General features: G+C 48.4%; 1 protein-coding gene across 10 annotated transcripts in view; it reads left to right on the top strand.

Moving 5' to 3' along the window:
- The window catches only part of LOC128412207 (zinc finger protein 420-like), a 378,482-nt gene that overhangs the window by 293,256 nt on the left and 70,875 nt on the right, over positions 1-14,351 (top strand). The window lies entirely within an intron of this gene.

Raw genomic sequence — 14,351 nt, 5'->3', positions numbered from 1 at the left:
AGCAAAGACAGCAGAAGCAAAGTTCTCCTTTCCCCCCCAACTTTGACAGCTAATTTGACAGCTGTCAAAATCTATATACCTCTTCCGCAGGCTCTCTCCCCGATCGCTCCTGGGTTTTGGGGGAGGGGTGAATTCCGTTCTCAATGTTAGCTCTTATCCTCCAGCACAGTCACTTAAATTGGCCCAATATAAAGTTAATTGCTTTTTTCCACAAAAAGAAAGGTATTCTCACAACCTTAGTAATAAAATCCTTGCTTTACGATGTTTACAAGGCGGGTAGGCAGACTTCCTTTTAAACACCTTGCCCGATCGTGCCGAATTCCCAGAAATAAATTTCCCTTTTAAGTCCAATTACCGTGTTACTCACGGGTCGTTACTTTTGATCCAAATGTTCAAAGGAAGAAGTTAGCGCTCTCCGTCCATGGCATGCGGCTTCACTCAGCAGGGGAAGCAGTCGAACTCTCAGCACCACGCCGCTCTCCGTCCCCCGTTCCAGAGCCTTTAAAAAGGCTCCTTTACGGGTCGGGGGGGCGCAAATGGTGCCCGCCGAGTCACCAGGTCCACAGGCTTCAGCGCCTGTGGTTTCTAAGGGTCCCCGCATTGCCGCCGTGGCAGAACCCGACCCCTGTTGAGCAGATTCCCTCCGGAGCTCGGAGGGAATCCGCCATTAGACGATGGCGCCAACCCGGAAGTCCTAGCTGCAAACTTCAAAGGAAACAATTTGGCAACGAAGGAAATGCACATACTTCATGAAATGAGGAGGAATGAGTGAAGACTGCAACAGAAGAGGTCTCTGGAAAAGCAAGTTTTAAATTATGAGAAGATACGTCAAGATACGGTATGGCAAATGACTGATGGGGGAGAGGGAAAAACATTTTTTTATTTCTTACTAAGTGAAACCATAAGGATCCCCTCCCTTCAAAAGTTAAAAGCCAGAAATGAGGTTTTAAGGACTTAAGCTGTGAATCTAAGGCTGTGTGGAGATAAACTTTCGAACCAAGGCATGTTTTTATAGGACTGTGGAATGTTTAGGAGCTTTGGGCTGACGAGGTCGGAAATGCCTGTCGACGCCATATTGGGAGGCTCTGTCGGAGGAAAAAGCCTGAGAGTGTGTTTGCATTGTTGGAGAGACCCTTCTAAGAGGCTTTAAGTACGACAGAGCTATAAATTTACGAGGGGAAAAAGTCATCTTATCTCCGAAGGTGATAATTTATGGGAACTAACTGGAATGGAGGCGACGGGAAATCTACGCAGGAGTATTATCGGTGTTTATCGGCTTAAGGAGACCATCAGAAGAGACCATAAAGGACAAAGAGAAAATATTTGATTAAGAGTGATGTGGAAACAGCAAGATATGAATATATGTTTGGACTATTTGAACATCTATTTGGACTTATTTGGACTGATTTGGACATTAATGCAGAAGGAATGATTAGATCTGAATCCCTCCTCGGATCTGGAAGTATGGGACCCCCCCAACAAAACTTTAAAAAAAAATTCGGCTCTGTAATTTGGAATTTATGTGATGTGATTTGATTTGATGCGATTGGCCGGTTAATAAATTTATTTTAAAAAGAAAAAAGAAAAAAAGAAATCTTGCTCTGGCTCCAGCAAAAGTCAGGCTGTCAGTTCCTCGCAGCGGGGAGCAGGTCTTTGGGATTCTCTCCCTCATAGCTGTCAACTTTTCCTTTTCCTTGCGAGGATCCTATTCGGAATAAGGGAATTTCCCTTTAAAAAACGGGAAACGTTGACAGCTATGCTCTCCCTACTCTTGTTTCCTCCAATACTCACCATTGCTGGATGACAAAAGCCTCTGGCACATCTTCAAGAAGAAAAAATAAAGAAGTAATAAATGAAATAAGAAGCGAAATAAGAAACAGAGAAAATAAGAACCCACTGATTGCCTCGCCTTGTCCTCCGTCAACTGCCACCAACTGCTCTCTCCTCCACTCACCTCACTGCTAACCCAAAATGGCCACCTGCAAGTCTGTGGTCCTTGTCACCATGGCAACCCCCCCCTCACCTGGACCTGGGCCCACCTGGCTCTACCTATTGGGAGATGATCTATAATGAAATGAAAAAAAATGTTTAAGATAATCTTTGTTAAAAGATCAGAAGTGTTTTTATTAGGTATTTTAGGGCATGATTTACTAAAAAAATAAGAGAAATCCATTCATGTATGTGACAACAGCGGCCAGAATTTTACTAGCTCAAAGATGGAAAAGTGACGAAATACCAGCGAAAGAACACTGGCAAGAAACGTTGATGGAATACGCTGAAATGGCGAAGCTAACTGAGAGACTTAAAGATAAGGACAATAATGACTTTAAAAAGGATTGGGAACCTTTTAAGATGTATATACAGAAACAATGCATAGAAACGAACTCACTGGCAGGATTTGAGTGATACAATTACAGTGGACAAATACAAACAGAAAATACAATTATGAGGTAAAAATGAGAAGAAGACACAAATGTTATAATCTTCATTTTAATATATAAGGAATACAAATTTATAAGCAAAAGAAACAGAGGTGTTATAAACCAGTAAGGGAAGTTGGAGAAAGACACGGAGGGGGGGTGTTAATTGAAATTGCAAAATGTAATTTGAATGTTTGATTATGTTAAAATTTCTTTAATTCAGTTATTAAAAGTGGCTCCTCTTACTTAAGGGCCGCACAGACCTCATGGGACACCAGAGCAGATTCCCTTGTTGCTTTTTTGAGTCGACCAGCAATGGGGGTTGCATTTCCTTATTTCCAGGAGGGCTGTTGCTAAAGCACATGACATGCTCTTCACACTTAGTTATCTATTAGGAACACAGGCACAAATTATTGTGTGTGTGTGTATTTGCAAACTACCCCAGTCTGAGCGGTGAGATTCCAGGGGTCCCAGGCGCTTCCCCAGATTCAGTTTCCTTGGAACGAAAATCAGTGGAGACTGTGTAGTCTTTATGATATCTAGTTTTATTTACTCGTATACACAACCTGCGTGTAGGACGGAGGGGCTCACAGCATCAACACCCAAACAGATCTTGCTTCTCTATTAGTCGCAGCTTTGGCTCCAGCACAGAGCAAGCTGGTTTTGGGGTTTCCCAAAACTCTCTCTGGGTCTTGCTTTCCTACCTAGCAGTCAGGTGAGATGGGAGGGGGGAGGACAGGCCTCCCCCATTAGCTGCATCTCTTGCAACCCAGCTCCTTCTTTGGGGATGCTGAGGAGGACACTCTATGGCCAGCGAAGGCCCTTGTCTTGCCAAATAACTTGTCTGTGGGAATCGTGCATCCATAATGCTATGGAAAGGGTTAGTGTATTCTAGAATTTTCTGGTGTCACCAGAAGAGGAAGCTGTTCTTTTCAGTTAGGTCTGTTCTCAACTGCAGAGGATGAGTAGCCTTGGAAGCCTCTTGGGGAGATGGAAGTGATGAAAGGACTGAATCCATGAGGGAGAGCTACTTGCTCTGAGATGGGGGAACCTTTGGGCAAAGGCCAGCTGAGTAGAGATGCTGTTGGCCGCTAGTTTCCGCTCTTCCCCATTGTCACAGAGGGCGTAACATCGGAGGTCCTGCGGGAGGAAAGATGCCTCAGAGTCAGGGGCCAGTCTGGGTCAAAGCGGCCCCCACTGCCCTCACCACAGAGTCCCTGGCACTCCTGGACCATGAGGTTTGCCAACTTTGGCTGTGGACCAAATTGGGGGTCAAACTGTCAGTATTTCATTCTCCCATTGCTAGTGTAACATTGAAGGCTGAACCCCCTTTTCACCTTGGGATCCAGCAGGCCCGCCAACCCCAGGTCGCGGAGAGTAACAAAGGTTCCAGGGAAACGAAGGTTCGAAGAAAAGAGATTTATTGAATAATACTGCAGCAGGCAACCAGCAGAATAACTTCTGAAAACTGGCTGCGTCACATAGCTTCAGGCAATAACATTTATACTTTTACCCCACCCTGGTTCCCCATACATTGTTGCATATGGCTCGTGATCAGCTTGTGTGTCTGTTCCTGATTGGTTCAAGGGGTGCATGGGTGCCTCGTGGCCTTCTGTCAGATTGGTGCAGAGGGGCATGGGTGCCTCGTGCTCAGAGGTGGCATGATGTGGTGTGACAACAGGAGGGGGCCATGCAGGTGCATCCTCCACAGTTCGGCAGTTAGGCCATGACCTTATTTCCTTATATGGGTAATTAGGGCAAGAGAAGTGCTTCTCGAAGCGTCTCGAAGCTTCTCCTCCTCAGTCTAGGGAGAGCAAAAACTTTCCCTTCAAATTGCAAAGTTAGCATTGTCATAGCAATATAAGTATACACTCTATTAGTAATATAAGTAGGCACTATAAGCAAAAAGCTCTACATGTAATCAGCTCCCTACAATCCCTCCTCTTCTTCTGGATCGCCATTTGGCGCATCCATAGGCAAACCATGATACCCTCGCATGAAAGCAATCACCTTAGGTCCAAGGAGCTGAGATGTAAAGCGGTGTACCATTTGTTGCAAACATTGTAGCAAGCAGGGGGTACAAAAGCAAAGAAGCAATAAGATTAAAACAGGTCCAGCAATTAAAACCATAACATGACGAAGCCAGCTGCCATCAGGCAACCAGGAGTACAACCATCGCCAGGGATCCCCAGTACCAGTATCAGTGGGTTCCATGGGATTTTGAGCCACCATCTGTTCCATCTGGTCAATGGTTGCAGAAATGTTTACTGACTGGTCAGAAACGTACATGCAGCAATGCGAATGAATTAGTGCACAAACCCCTCCCTTAGACGCAAGAATTATATCCAAAGCAAAGCGATTCTGGAGAGATAATTCTCTCAGGTCAGATAGTTCCTTATTGATGAGTCTCAAAGATTTAATAGTGGAATTAAACAGGGCCGTAGTCCAATCTGCTAGCCTGTGCAAATCACGGTAGTTCATGGCGGCACCAATTGAAGGTAAAATGCCTCTGGAGACGGCAGTCTCGACATAGCGGGTAATAGGTGACTGCACTTCTCTTTTGTTGCGTAAGCGGACCGCTGGGAGTTTGTTCACTTTATATACCAGGGGTACAACTACTCCCAAGGTGCAGGTCCCAGAGAAGGTAACAGGGACCCCTTTGTAGGCCCTAGTGCCACAAAATAGCCACAAATCAGGTTGGAGCAGGAGCATAGACCTTTTGCTCCTCTTCATCCAAGTGAACCATCCGCTGAAATATGACCCTCTGAAGGCGGCCTCATAGTCATTACATAGGGCCTGCATCTCACGGGGTGCCATAGTGCAAGGGGCTGAATGGTTCCAGGCTGCTGTGATATTAACATAGTTGTAGGTGCGGTTACAAAACGGGTATTTACCTAAAAAGGGACCAGAGTTAGAAGTAAACACAAAGCAAAGTGGTGCCTGCTCTGTTAGAGAAAGAAATACAGAGGGCGACCTTGTTTGCTTGTCTGGGTAGGTATTGTTAATATAATAGGAAGCATTTATCGGGAGCCCATGTAATAGCAAGCCAGGTCTGCTGGACTGTGGTGGAATGTGCATACATACCCAGCACTCAGAGAGATTGAGGGTAGATGCAAAACTGTTCATATCCTCAATATATGTATTGTTTTTCCAAATTTGATGGTAGGGCTCTGACCGTCCGGTCTTCCGGATAGGTGTATCATCTCCTAGACCCATCCCAAGCAGGGCCAATAACAGGAGGGTTAAGGGAATAGGTGCTGACCTTTTCCTCCCACAAAACCGGTGGCGTTCATGCCAACAGAAATAGACAAACATCCAAATGACCAGGGTGAGAAGGAGCCCTCCTATCCACCATTCCCACTGGCTCCACAAGTCAAACATTGCGGAAAATATTTTAAGAATTGGGCCCCAAACTGTAACAGTAGTGACCAGAAATCCCAGGAGGGTGTACGTGGCTGAAATGATCTGGGGGAAGAGACTCTCTAGGTTGGAGAAGCGGGGAGGGAAAATAACAAGCCACACACCCGCAAGAGAAGATTGCCACCCGTACCTTACTTGAAAAGGGAGACAAAATCTCCACAGGGGAATTCCCGCTCCAAACTACAGCTATACAACACCTTGCTCTTGCATGGGGCAAGATGTTCTCTGGGGGTTTGGTTTCCAATACAGGTGCGTTGGGGACGCTGCCCGCGGGCGCCCCTCCCATCCACTTCTTCAGCCGTGCGTTGAGATACCAGCGTCCGGAGTGGTATCAGCAGGGCGGTCGTCCGGTGCCTTTCTGGAGATGGTCAGCTTCAGAGGATCGTCAGGATTCGGTGTAGCTGTCCAACTAGGCAGAACCTTCTTAACACGGGTGTGATGGACCCACGGGGTGATGCCAGCGACCTTAACAGCGGTGGGGGTGGATATCAGCACAGTATGCGGGCCTTTCCAGCACGGTTGCAGGGGTGCCTGGGCCCAGTCCTTGATCCACACCTCGTCGCCTGGCTCAAACTGATGCAGGGGCTCGGTTAAAACACAAGGCGTGCGAGCCTGGGTCCACCTATTGAGAGAAGAGAGAACTCGGGAGAGTGATTGTACATAGTTTTCTAACTGGACATCTCTGCTCGCGCTTGGCGTTATCATCCTGACGTAAGGGACTGGCCTTCCAAACATCACCTCAAAAGGTGACAAATGGGTACGCTTCTGAGGTAGGCTCCTGACCCTTAACAAGGCCAGGGGCAACATGGACACCCAATTAGAGCCAGTCTCCTGAGTGAGTTTGGACAACTGGTTCTTCAGTGTCCTGTTCATCCTTTCTACTTTCCCAGAACTCTGAGGCCTATAGGCGGTGTGTAGTTTCCAGTTGATTTGTAGAACTTTTGCCAGTTCTTGCAACACTGAATGAACAAATGCTGGCCCATTATCAGATCCGATGGACCTGGGTAGGCCATAACGGGGTATAATTTCTTTCAAGAGGCATCGGGTCACCTCGCTAGACCGCTCGGATTTGGTGGGCCATGCCTCAACCCATCCAGTATAGGTGCACACTGCCACTAACATGTAGCGGTAAAGTCCACATCGGGGTAGTTCTGTAAAGTCCACCACAAGATCTTCCATAGGGGCACTCCCGGTGTGTTGGATTCCTGGGGGGACCAAAGGTCCTGTCCTTGGGTTATTCTTCTGGCACAAAATGCACCCTCTGGATACCTGGGCAGCTAATTGATAGAGATTAGATATATAGAAGCACTTCCCTAAGTGTTGAGTGGTGGCGTCCGGCCCTGTGTGGGTGGACTCATGATACCGCTGGACAATCTGACGAGACAGGGAAGTTGGTACCCATATCCGGTCATCAGGGGTGAGATACCAGCCTTCTGTGGAAGCCTGCAATCCTTCCTCTTTAGCTGAAGCTTTCTCCGCATCAGAATAACGGGGCTTTGCTGCAGTGTCCAGAAGTGCTTCAGGGACCAGGGCTCCAATAAACGGTGCTGGAGGTGATTCTCGGGCTGCCTCTTTCGCTACCTTGTCTGCCAATCGGTTGCCTCTGGCTTCTTCGCCCGGTCCAGTCTTGTGCCCATAACAATGTACAACTGCCACCGCTTCTGGCTTCCAGACAGCATCCAAAAGGTCTAAAAGCGCTTGGGGGTGTGCTACCAGACTTCCCTTGGAGGTAAGTAGTCCTCTCTCTTTCCACAGCGCCCCATGGGCATGCAAAGTCAGAAAGGCGTACTTGGAGTCCGTATATATGTTGATCTTTTTCCCCTCTGCTAGGCACAAGGCCCTAGTGAGTGCTGTTATTTCTGCGAGTTGCGCTGAGGTACCAGGAGGAAGGGGCTTCGCCTCAATGACCTGGTCTTCTAGGGCTACTACGGCGTATCCTGCTTTTCGCTGGCCATTTTCCACAAAACTACTTCCATCCACAAACCAGGTGGACCAGTGAGGGTTGGCCTTGTCCTTCAAGTCAGGTCTGCTAGAGTACACTTCATCCATGACTTCCACACAATCGTGGGCCGGCTCTTCACCTTCTCCAACCGGTAGTAAGGTTGCTGGGTTGAGAGCTGCAGTAACTTGGAACTTTAAGCGTGGATTCAATAGCAGTACCTGACACTTCCTCATTTTTGCTTGAGACAGAAAATAAGTGCCTTTCATATCAAGCAGAGCTGGGACCGCATGGGGTGTCACACAAGTGGTGTCTTGTCCAAATGTGAACTTGTCTGCCTTTTCCAACAGGGTAGCCACGGCTACTACTGCCCTCATGCAAGGGGGCAATCCCTGCTCAGTTGGGGTCAGTCGCTCTGATAAATATGCGACAGGCTGCTGCCAGCTTCCCAGTCTTTGACACAACACTCCCTTGGCTATCCCCTGATCCTCATCTGTATACAAGGTGAAAGGCTTCTCAGGGTTGGGGATGCCGAGTGCTGGGGCCTGCTGCAATGCAGCTTTAAGATCCTGGAAGGCCTGCTGTTGCTCAGGTCCCCATACAAATGGGTCTTTCTCCGTTCCTCTTGTGGATTCATGCAAGGGCCGAGCAATGCTACTATAATTAGGTATCCATATTCTGCAAAACCCTGCAGATCCCAAAAATCCGCGGAGTTCCCGGCGGTTCTTAGGTTCAGGTATTTGGAGTATGGCCTGCTTTCTTTCATCCCTTAACTTGCGTTGCTGGTGGGATATATCAAACCCCAAATACTTAACGGTAGGCTGGCAGATTTGGGCCTTTTTCTTTGAGACACGGTATCCGGCCTCTGACAAGTGATTTAACAGCTCCGTTGTGGCTTTTAGACACGTGTTCTCGTCAGAAGAGGCCAATAAAAGGTCATCTACGTACTGCAACAAAACTCTGGTGGGGTTGGTAGGGAAGTTTGCTAAATCTGATGCCAAGGCTACTCCAAAAAGGGTGGGTGAGTTCTTGAAACCTTGGGGAAGCCTGGTCCAAGTATACTGTACTTTGGTGCCAGTTCCCGGATCTGTCCATTGAAAGGCAAACAAGGGCTGGCTTTCTTCCGCTAGGCGGCAGCAAAAGAACGCATCTTTCAAGTCCAGTACAGTAAAATACTGTGCAGTGGGTGGTATAAGGCTGAGCAGAGTGTATGGGTTTGGCACATTCGGGTGGAGGGTCTCCACGGCCTGGTTGACTAATCGAAGGTCTTGGACAGGACGGTACCCGCCATCTTCCTTCTTTACTGGCAAAAGTGGAGTATTCCATTGAGATTGGCACTGCCTTAAAATGCCATGACGGAGTAACCGCTCTAAATGGACCCATACTCCTTCTGCAGCTACTCGTGGGATGGGGTATTGGTTTACTGCCACGGGGTTTGCGAAGGGTTTGGGTTTCACGATAATAGGGGGGATGTTCCTTGCCATTCCTGGAGGATTGCCTTCAGCCCACACGCAGGGGTTTGTTCCTTGCAAAATTACTTCTGGGATCTGGCCCTCCTCTTCTTTTACCATCATTAACCTCCAGTGTTCCCTCAAGGGGACTTCTAGGGATAGTTCTCCCACAGGACCAGTGTTCATGACAATCTTCCCATTGGGGGAAAAGGCAATCTGAGCTTGTAATTTGGCTAACATGTCTCGACCCAACAGTGGAATGGGGCACTCGGGGATGTAAAGAAACTTGTGCTGGACTGTGTGTCCTCCCAGTTTGCATGTGACCGGTTGCAGGAATGGTGCTTTTTGAGCTTCGCCCGTGGCCCCTACAATGGTGATTGCTTGTTGGGTTGGTTTGGATATAGCTGTGGGTAATACTGAGTGGGCAGCTCCCGTGTCAATCAGGAAAGAAAAGGTTCGGTTCCCAGTTTTCATTTTGACCGTGGGCTCATGGGAACCTAAGTCAGTTGGGCCCGGTCTGTCCTAATACTGGTCCTCTTGGAGACTCATGGCTCCTGCGGGTCCTCTTGGGGTAGGCGACTGCCAAGGGCGTCCCTGCCCTCGACCTCTTCCTCTCCCGGGTACCCAAGGCTCAGCTGCGGGGTTCATTGAGTTCCCTCTTCCTTGGCCCCTTCCTTTAGAGTTTGCTTGGGGGCATTCCCGCTTCCAGTGCCCATCCTGCTTGCAAATGGCGCACTGGTTTCGACCTAGTCGGGCTCGCCCTCCTCCCTGGGTGCCTCCTTTTGTTGGGGTTCCTGCCTGGAGCGCCATCAACTTCTTGGCTTGGTATTTTTCCTTCTTCTTCTGAGCTTCCTCCTCTCTCTGGTTATAGGTGTTCTGTGCTATTTCTAACATCCATTCTAGGGGGTGCCCCATGAACCCGTCGTGCTTTTGGACTTTTCGGCGAATATCGCTGGCCGCCTGTGCTACAAAAGCTGCCTTTATAATAGGGGCGTTAGCAACATCATCTGGGTCCACTGGGGTATATTGGCGGTAAGCCTCCTTCAGGCGCTCTAGGTATGCTCCTGGAGCCTCATCATTCCCCTGCATTACCTCCCTGACCTTCATCAAGTTGGTGGGTTTTCGGGAGGCTCTCCTCATCCCAGTCAAAACATGTTGGCGATAGGTATTCAGGGCATTTTGACCTCCCACCTCCTGGTAGTTCCAATTTGGGGTGGTGGATGGATATGTCTGATCCATGTTGTCATCCCCTACCCCATTTTCCCTTAAATGTTTCCTCGCCTCCGCATGGACCCTCCTGGTTTCTTCTGTAGTTAGGAGCGAGTCCAGGAGGTACTGGACGTCATCATAAGTGGGATTGTACGTCTTAAAAATCCCCTCAAATAGCTTAATAATCTTTGCTGGATTCTCCTCGAAAGTGGGATTTTGGTTGCGCCAGTTGCACACATCGGAACTGGTAAAAGGGACATGTTGGACGGTATATGTCCGCGGTGCTTGCTCCCCGTTTGGCCCCGGGGGTCCCGGTGGGTCGTAAATTCGGCGTAGAGGGGCTAGCTTTGCTACTTTTGCCTCATGCATCTTTGCCACTTCCCATGCATTTAACAAGGCTCTCTGCTGCTTCATTTGCCCTGCCGTTGCTGCTGCCAGCAAGTGTAGCGACACATCCGCTTCATTCCGCCATGGTTCAACATCTCTCATTAACTTCTCATCATCCCGCTTCGACCATCTATTCCCTTTCTTAATACGTTCCTCGAGCCTCCTTTTAAATTGTTCATCACTCTCTTCCTCGTCCTCATCCTTCGAATCCTTGTGTTCCTCTGGGCTTCCCCCCCCTGGCGCCCCTCCCGCAGCTTGTGGTATACGTCCCTGCGGGGCCGGAGCTGGTTGCGCTGGGGGTGCCATCGGTGGGGCATACGGGGGTGGAGGCCTCAATATCCCTCCTTCTTCTTCTTCAGGATCCTGGAGGACAGGGGGCTTTGGTTTTTCTTTTACTGCACATAGTCGGGCACCTCGCCCAATGGATGTCCGGCAATTTCTTAGCCAGGGCGGGTTGTTCTCTACATTTCTCTTCCAAGTGGAAATGTATGGGATTTGGTCTGGATGGATTTTAATTATGTTCCGCCACAGGGGGTTTATCAGTTGCAGGTCAAACGTCCCTTACGATGGCCATCCTGTTCCCTGGGTGGGCCAATCTACCTCACATAATGTCCTGAGGCGCTCCTTCTTCAACTTAAAGCCCCAATCATCATCCTTCGTGGCTGCCTTCCAATTGTCCAGGAAACACTGTAAGGGGGTACCTTTGCTGCCTGCAGTCCCCATTTCTAACAGGATACTCCGCTCCTATACAGGGTTTTTCTTCAAACACACGGGATTCGCTACAGTCCGTGGCTTGGACGAGCTCGCGCTGCCAAGAACCGCACGGACCTACACACGCTTGACCAAGGGGACGCTAAGCCCCGGCCACTCACACATTCATCCGTTCACTGGAGTATCCTGCACTCTCCACGCTCCACAACACAAAATCCCTTCTCCCTCTACCCTACTGGCGGCACCTTACTGCCACGGCCAGTGGAGGCTGATCGGACCTCCTGCCCTATTTTCCCTTAGGGCTCACCTGCTCCGCTGCGGACCACTCCCTCGCCGGCTGTCCTCTTTTCTCCCCCGACCGGTGTCTCCACGCAGGCACGGTGTAGCGATCTCCCCCCACGAACTGGCAGGGTGCGCGCTGGAGGTTGCAGACGCCGGTCCTGGCTGTTCACCGCGGTCGGGCCTGGCCCTCCGGACCCCTGTGGGGTGGGGGCCTTATCCCGGGCGAGCCCCCAAGCTGAAGGCTGAACCCCCTTTTCACCTTGGGATCCAGCAGGCCCGCCAACCCCAGGTCGCGGAGAGTAACAAAGGTTCCAGGGAAACGAAGGTTCGAAGAAAAGAGATTTATTGAATAATACTGCAGCAGGCAACCAGCAGAATAACTTCTGAAAACTGGCTGCGTCACATAGCTTCAGGCAATAACATTTATACTTTTACCCCACCCTGGTTCCCCATACATTGTTGCATATGGCTCGTGATCAGCTTGTGTGTCTGTTCCTGATTGGTTCAAGGGGTGCATGGGTGCCTCGTGGCCTTCTGTCAGATTGGTGCAGAGGGGCATGGGTGCCTCGTGCTCAGAGGTGGCATGATGTGGTGTGACAACAGGAGGGGGCCATGCAGGTGCATCCTCCACAGTTCGGCAGTTAGGCCATGACCTTATTTCCTTATATGGGTAATTAGGGCAAGAGAAGTGCTTCTCGAAGCGTCTCGAAGCTTCTCCTCCTCAGTCTAGGGAGAGCAAAAACTTTCCCTTCAAATTGCAAAGTTAGCATTGTCATAGCAATATAAGTATACACTCTATTAGTAATATAAGTAGGCACTATAAGCAAAAAGCTCTACATGTAATCAGCTCCCTACAACATGATATCCATGTTTACACCTTCTGTACTGTCTGTGTAAGAATGGAAGTCAGTCTGTAAATCACTTCCATCCTTTGTTTTCTTTTACTCTGACCGAGGAGCCGGCTGTGGAAGACAGCTCACGCCATGTTTCTTTGTTATTTTCCGCTGTAAATAAAGCTTAATTTCACATTTTAACACAGTTTGCAGCACATCTGCAAAGAGAAGGACATGGGGACAGGTCAGTCCCTCCCTGAGCACCTGGCAAGGCTATTCCAAGAGTTTTCTCCTGGATTCCAAGTCCTACTGCAGGGGAGGAGGGACATCCCAGGCCTTGGGGGCAAATCCTGGCCTCCTTCTACCAGAATGTGGCTCCCCAGGCTAAGGAGATGGTCAATATCCAGTTCCACTCCACCCTTTTAAAATTTAAATATCAAAACAGATCCCAACTTTCAGAGCATGTAAATCACAGGAGTGGAAAGACCTCTGCTCCACTCACAGAAATGGGACTATACCTCCTTCTCCCACCTTTAAAGGATACGTAAGGAACCTCAACTTCACTCTTCAAGCCAAAAGACAACACTTTCCCGTCCCCAGGCGAAACCCCTGGCCTTTCATTGGTAGAGTAGCCACCACGCCTGTGGCGTTTACCTCAGTGCTGTGCGGGGACTGACTGAGCTGACGGCGACATGCTTTCTTTCTTTCTTTTTTTATATATAATTTTTATTAAAATTTTTCCATTATAAAAATTCCAATATCAAACATTTTTCACAAATTTCAACTTTTTGGACTTCCATCAGCTTCTGTGCCAATCATCCGTATTTTCCCATTTTTACACATTTTCTAAATTTGATATTGCATTTTAATATTACTTTTACTGTCCTCTTTCTGTTTAACAATACTCCTCTACCTTTCACAAAGCCTCTTTAAATCCCACTAGCGTTGTTTGTTCATCACATATACTTTTCAGATATTCTACAAATTTTCCCCAGTCCTCGATGAACTTGTGGTCCCGTTGATACCTAATCTTCCCAGTTAATTTGTCCAGTTCTGCAGAGTCGATAAGTTTCATTCTCCATTCTTCAAGAGTCGGTAGTTCCTCCTGTTTCCATTTTTGGGCCATCAATATTCTTGCTGCTGTTACTGCGTATTGAAAAACTTTATTATCCCTTCTATTTATTTCTCTTCCTCTTATTCCTAACAGAAAGGCTTCCGGTTTCTTTACAAATGTATATTTCAACATCTTCTTCAATTCATTATATATCATTTCCCAGAAACCCTTCACTTTCTTACACTCCTACCACATATGATAAAATGATCCTTCTTTTTCTTTACATTTCCAACACTTATTACATGTTTTATACATTTTTGCTAGCTTAACCGGTGTAATATACCATCTATACATGCTTTCAGCCTCGGACACTTGGCGGGTTCTGAAATGGCCGTGCAGGCCACAGTCACGACCCTGGGGGGCTGGATTCGGCCCATGGGACATAGTTTGAGGACCACTGGTCTACACTGACTGGCAGCAGCTCCCCAGAGTTTAAGGCAGGGATTTCGTCCAGCCCTTGCAGGAGATGTCAGGGGTTGACCCTGGGACATTCTGCATGCCAAGCGGATGCTCTAGGGCTCCCCATATTTGCCTAGCCTTTCAACGTTATGCTATTAGCAACCATGGAGATTCCACCTGCCTCTT

This window comes from Podarcis raffonei, chromosome 4 (assembly GCF_027172205.1).
Source record: "Podarcis raffonei isolate rPodRaf1 chromosome 4, rPodRaf1.pri, whole genome shotgun sequence".
NCBI classification, from domain to species: Eukaryota; Metazoa; Chordata; class Lepidosauria; order Squamata; family Lacertidae; genus Podarcis; species Podarcis raffonei.
The sequence above is the reverse complement of the archived record's forward strand: the minus strand, read 5'-3'. Positions and strand labels throughout refer to the sequence as shown.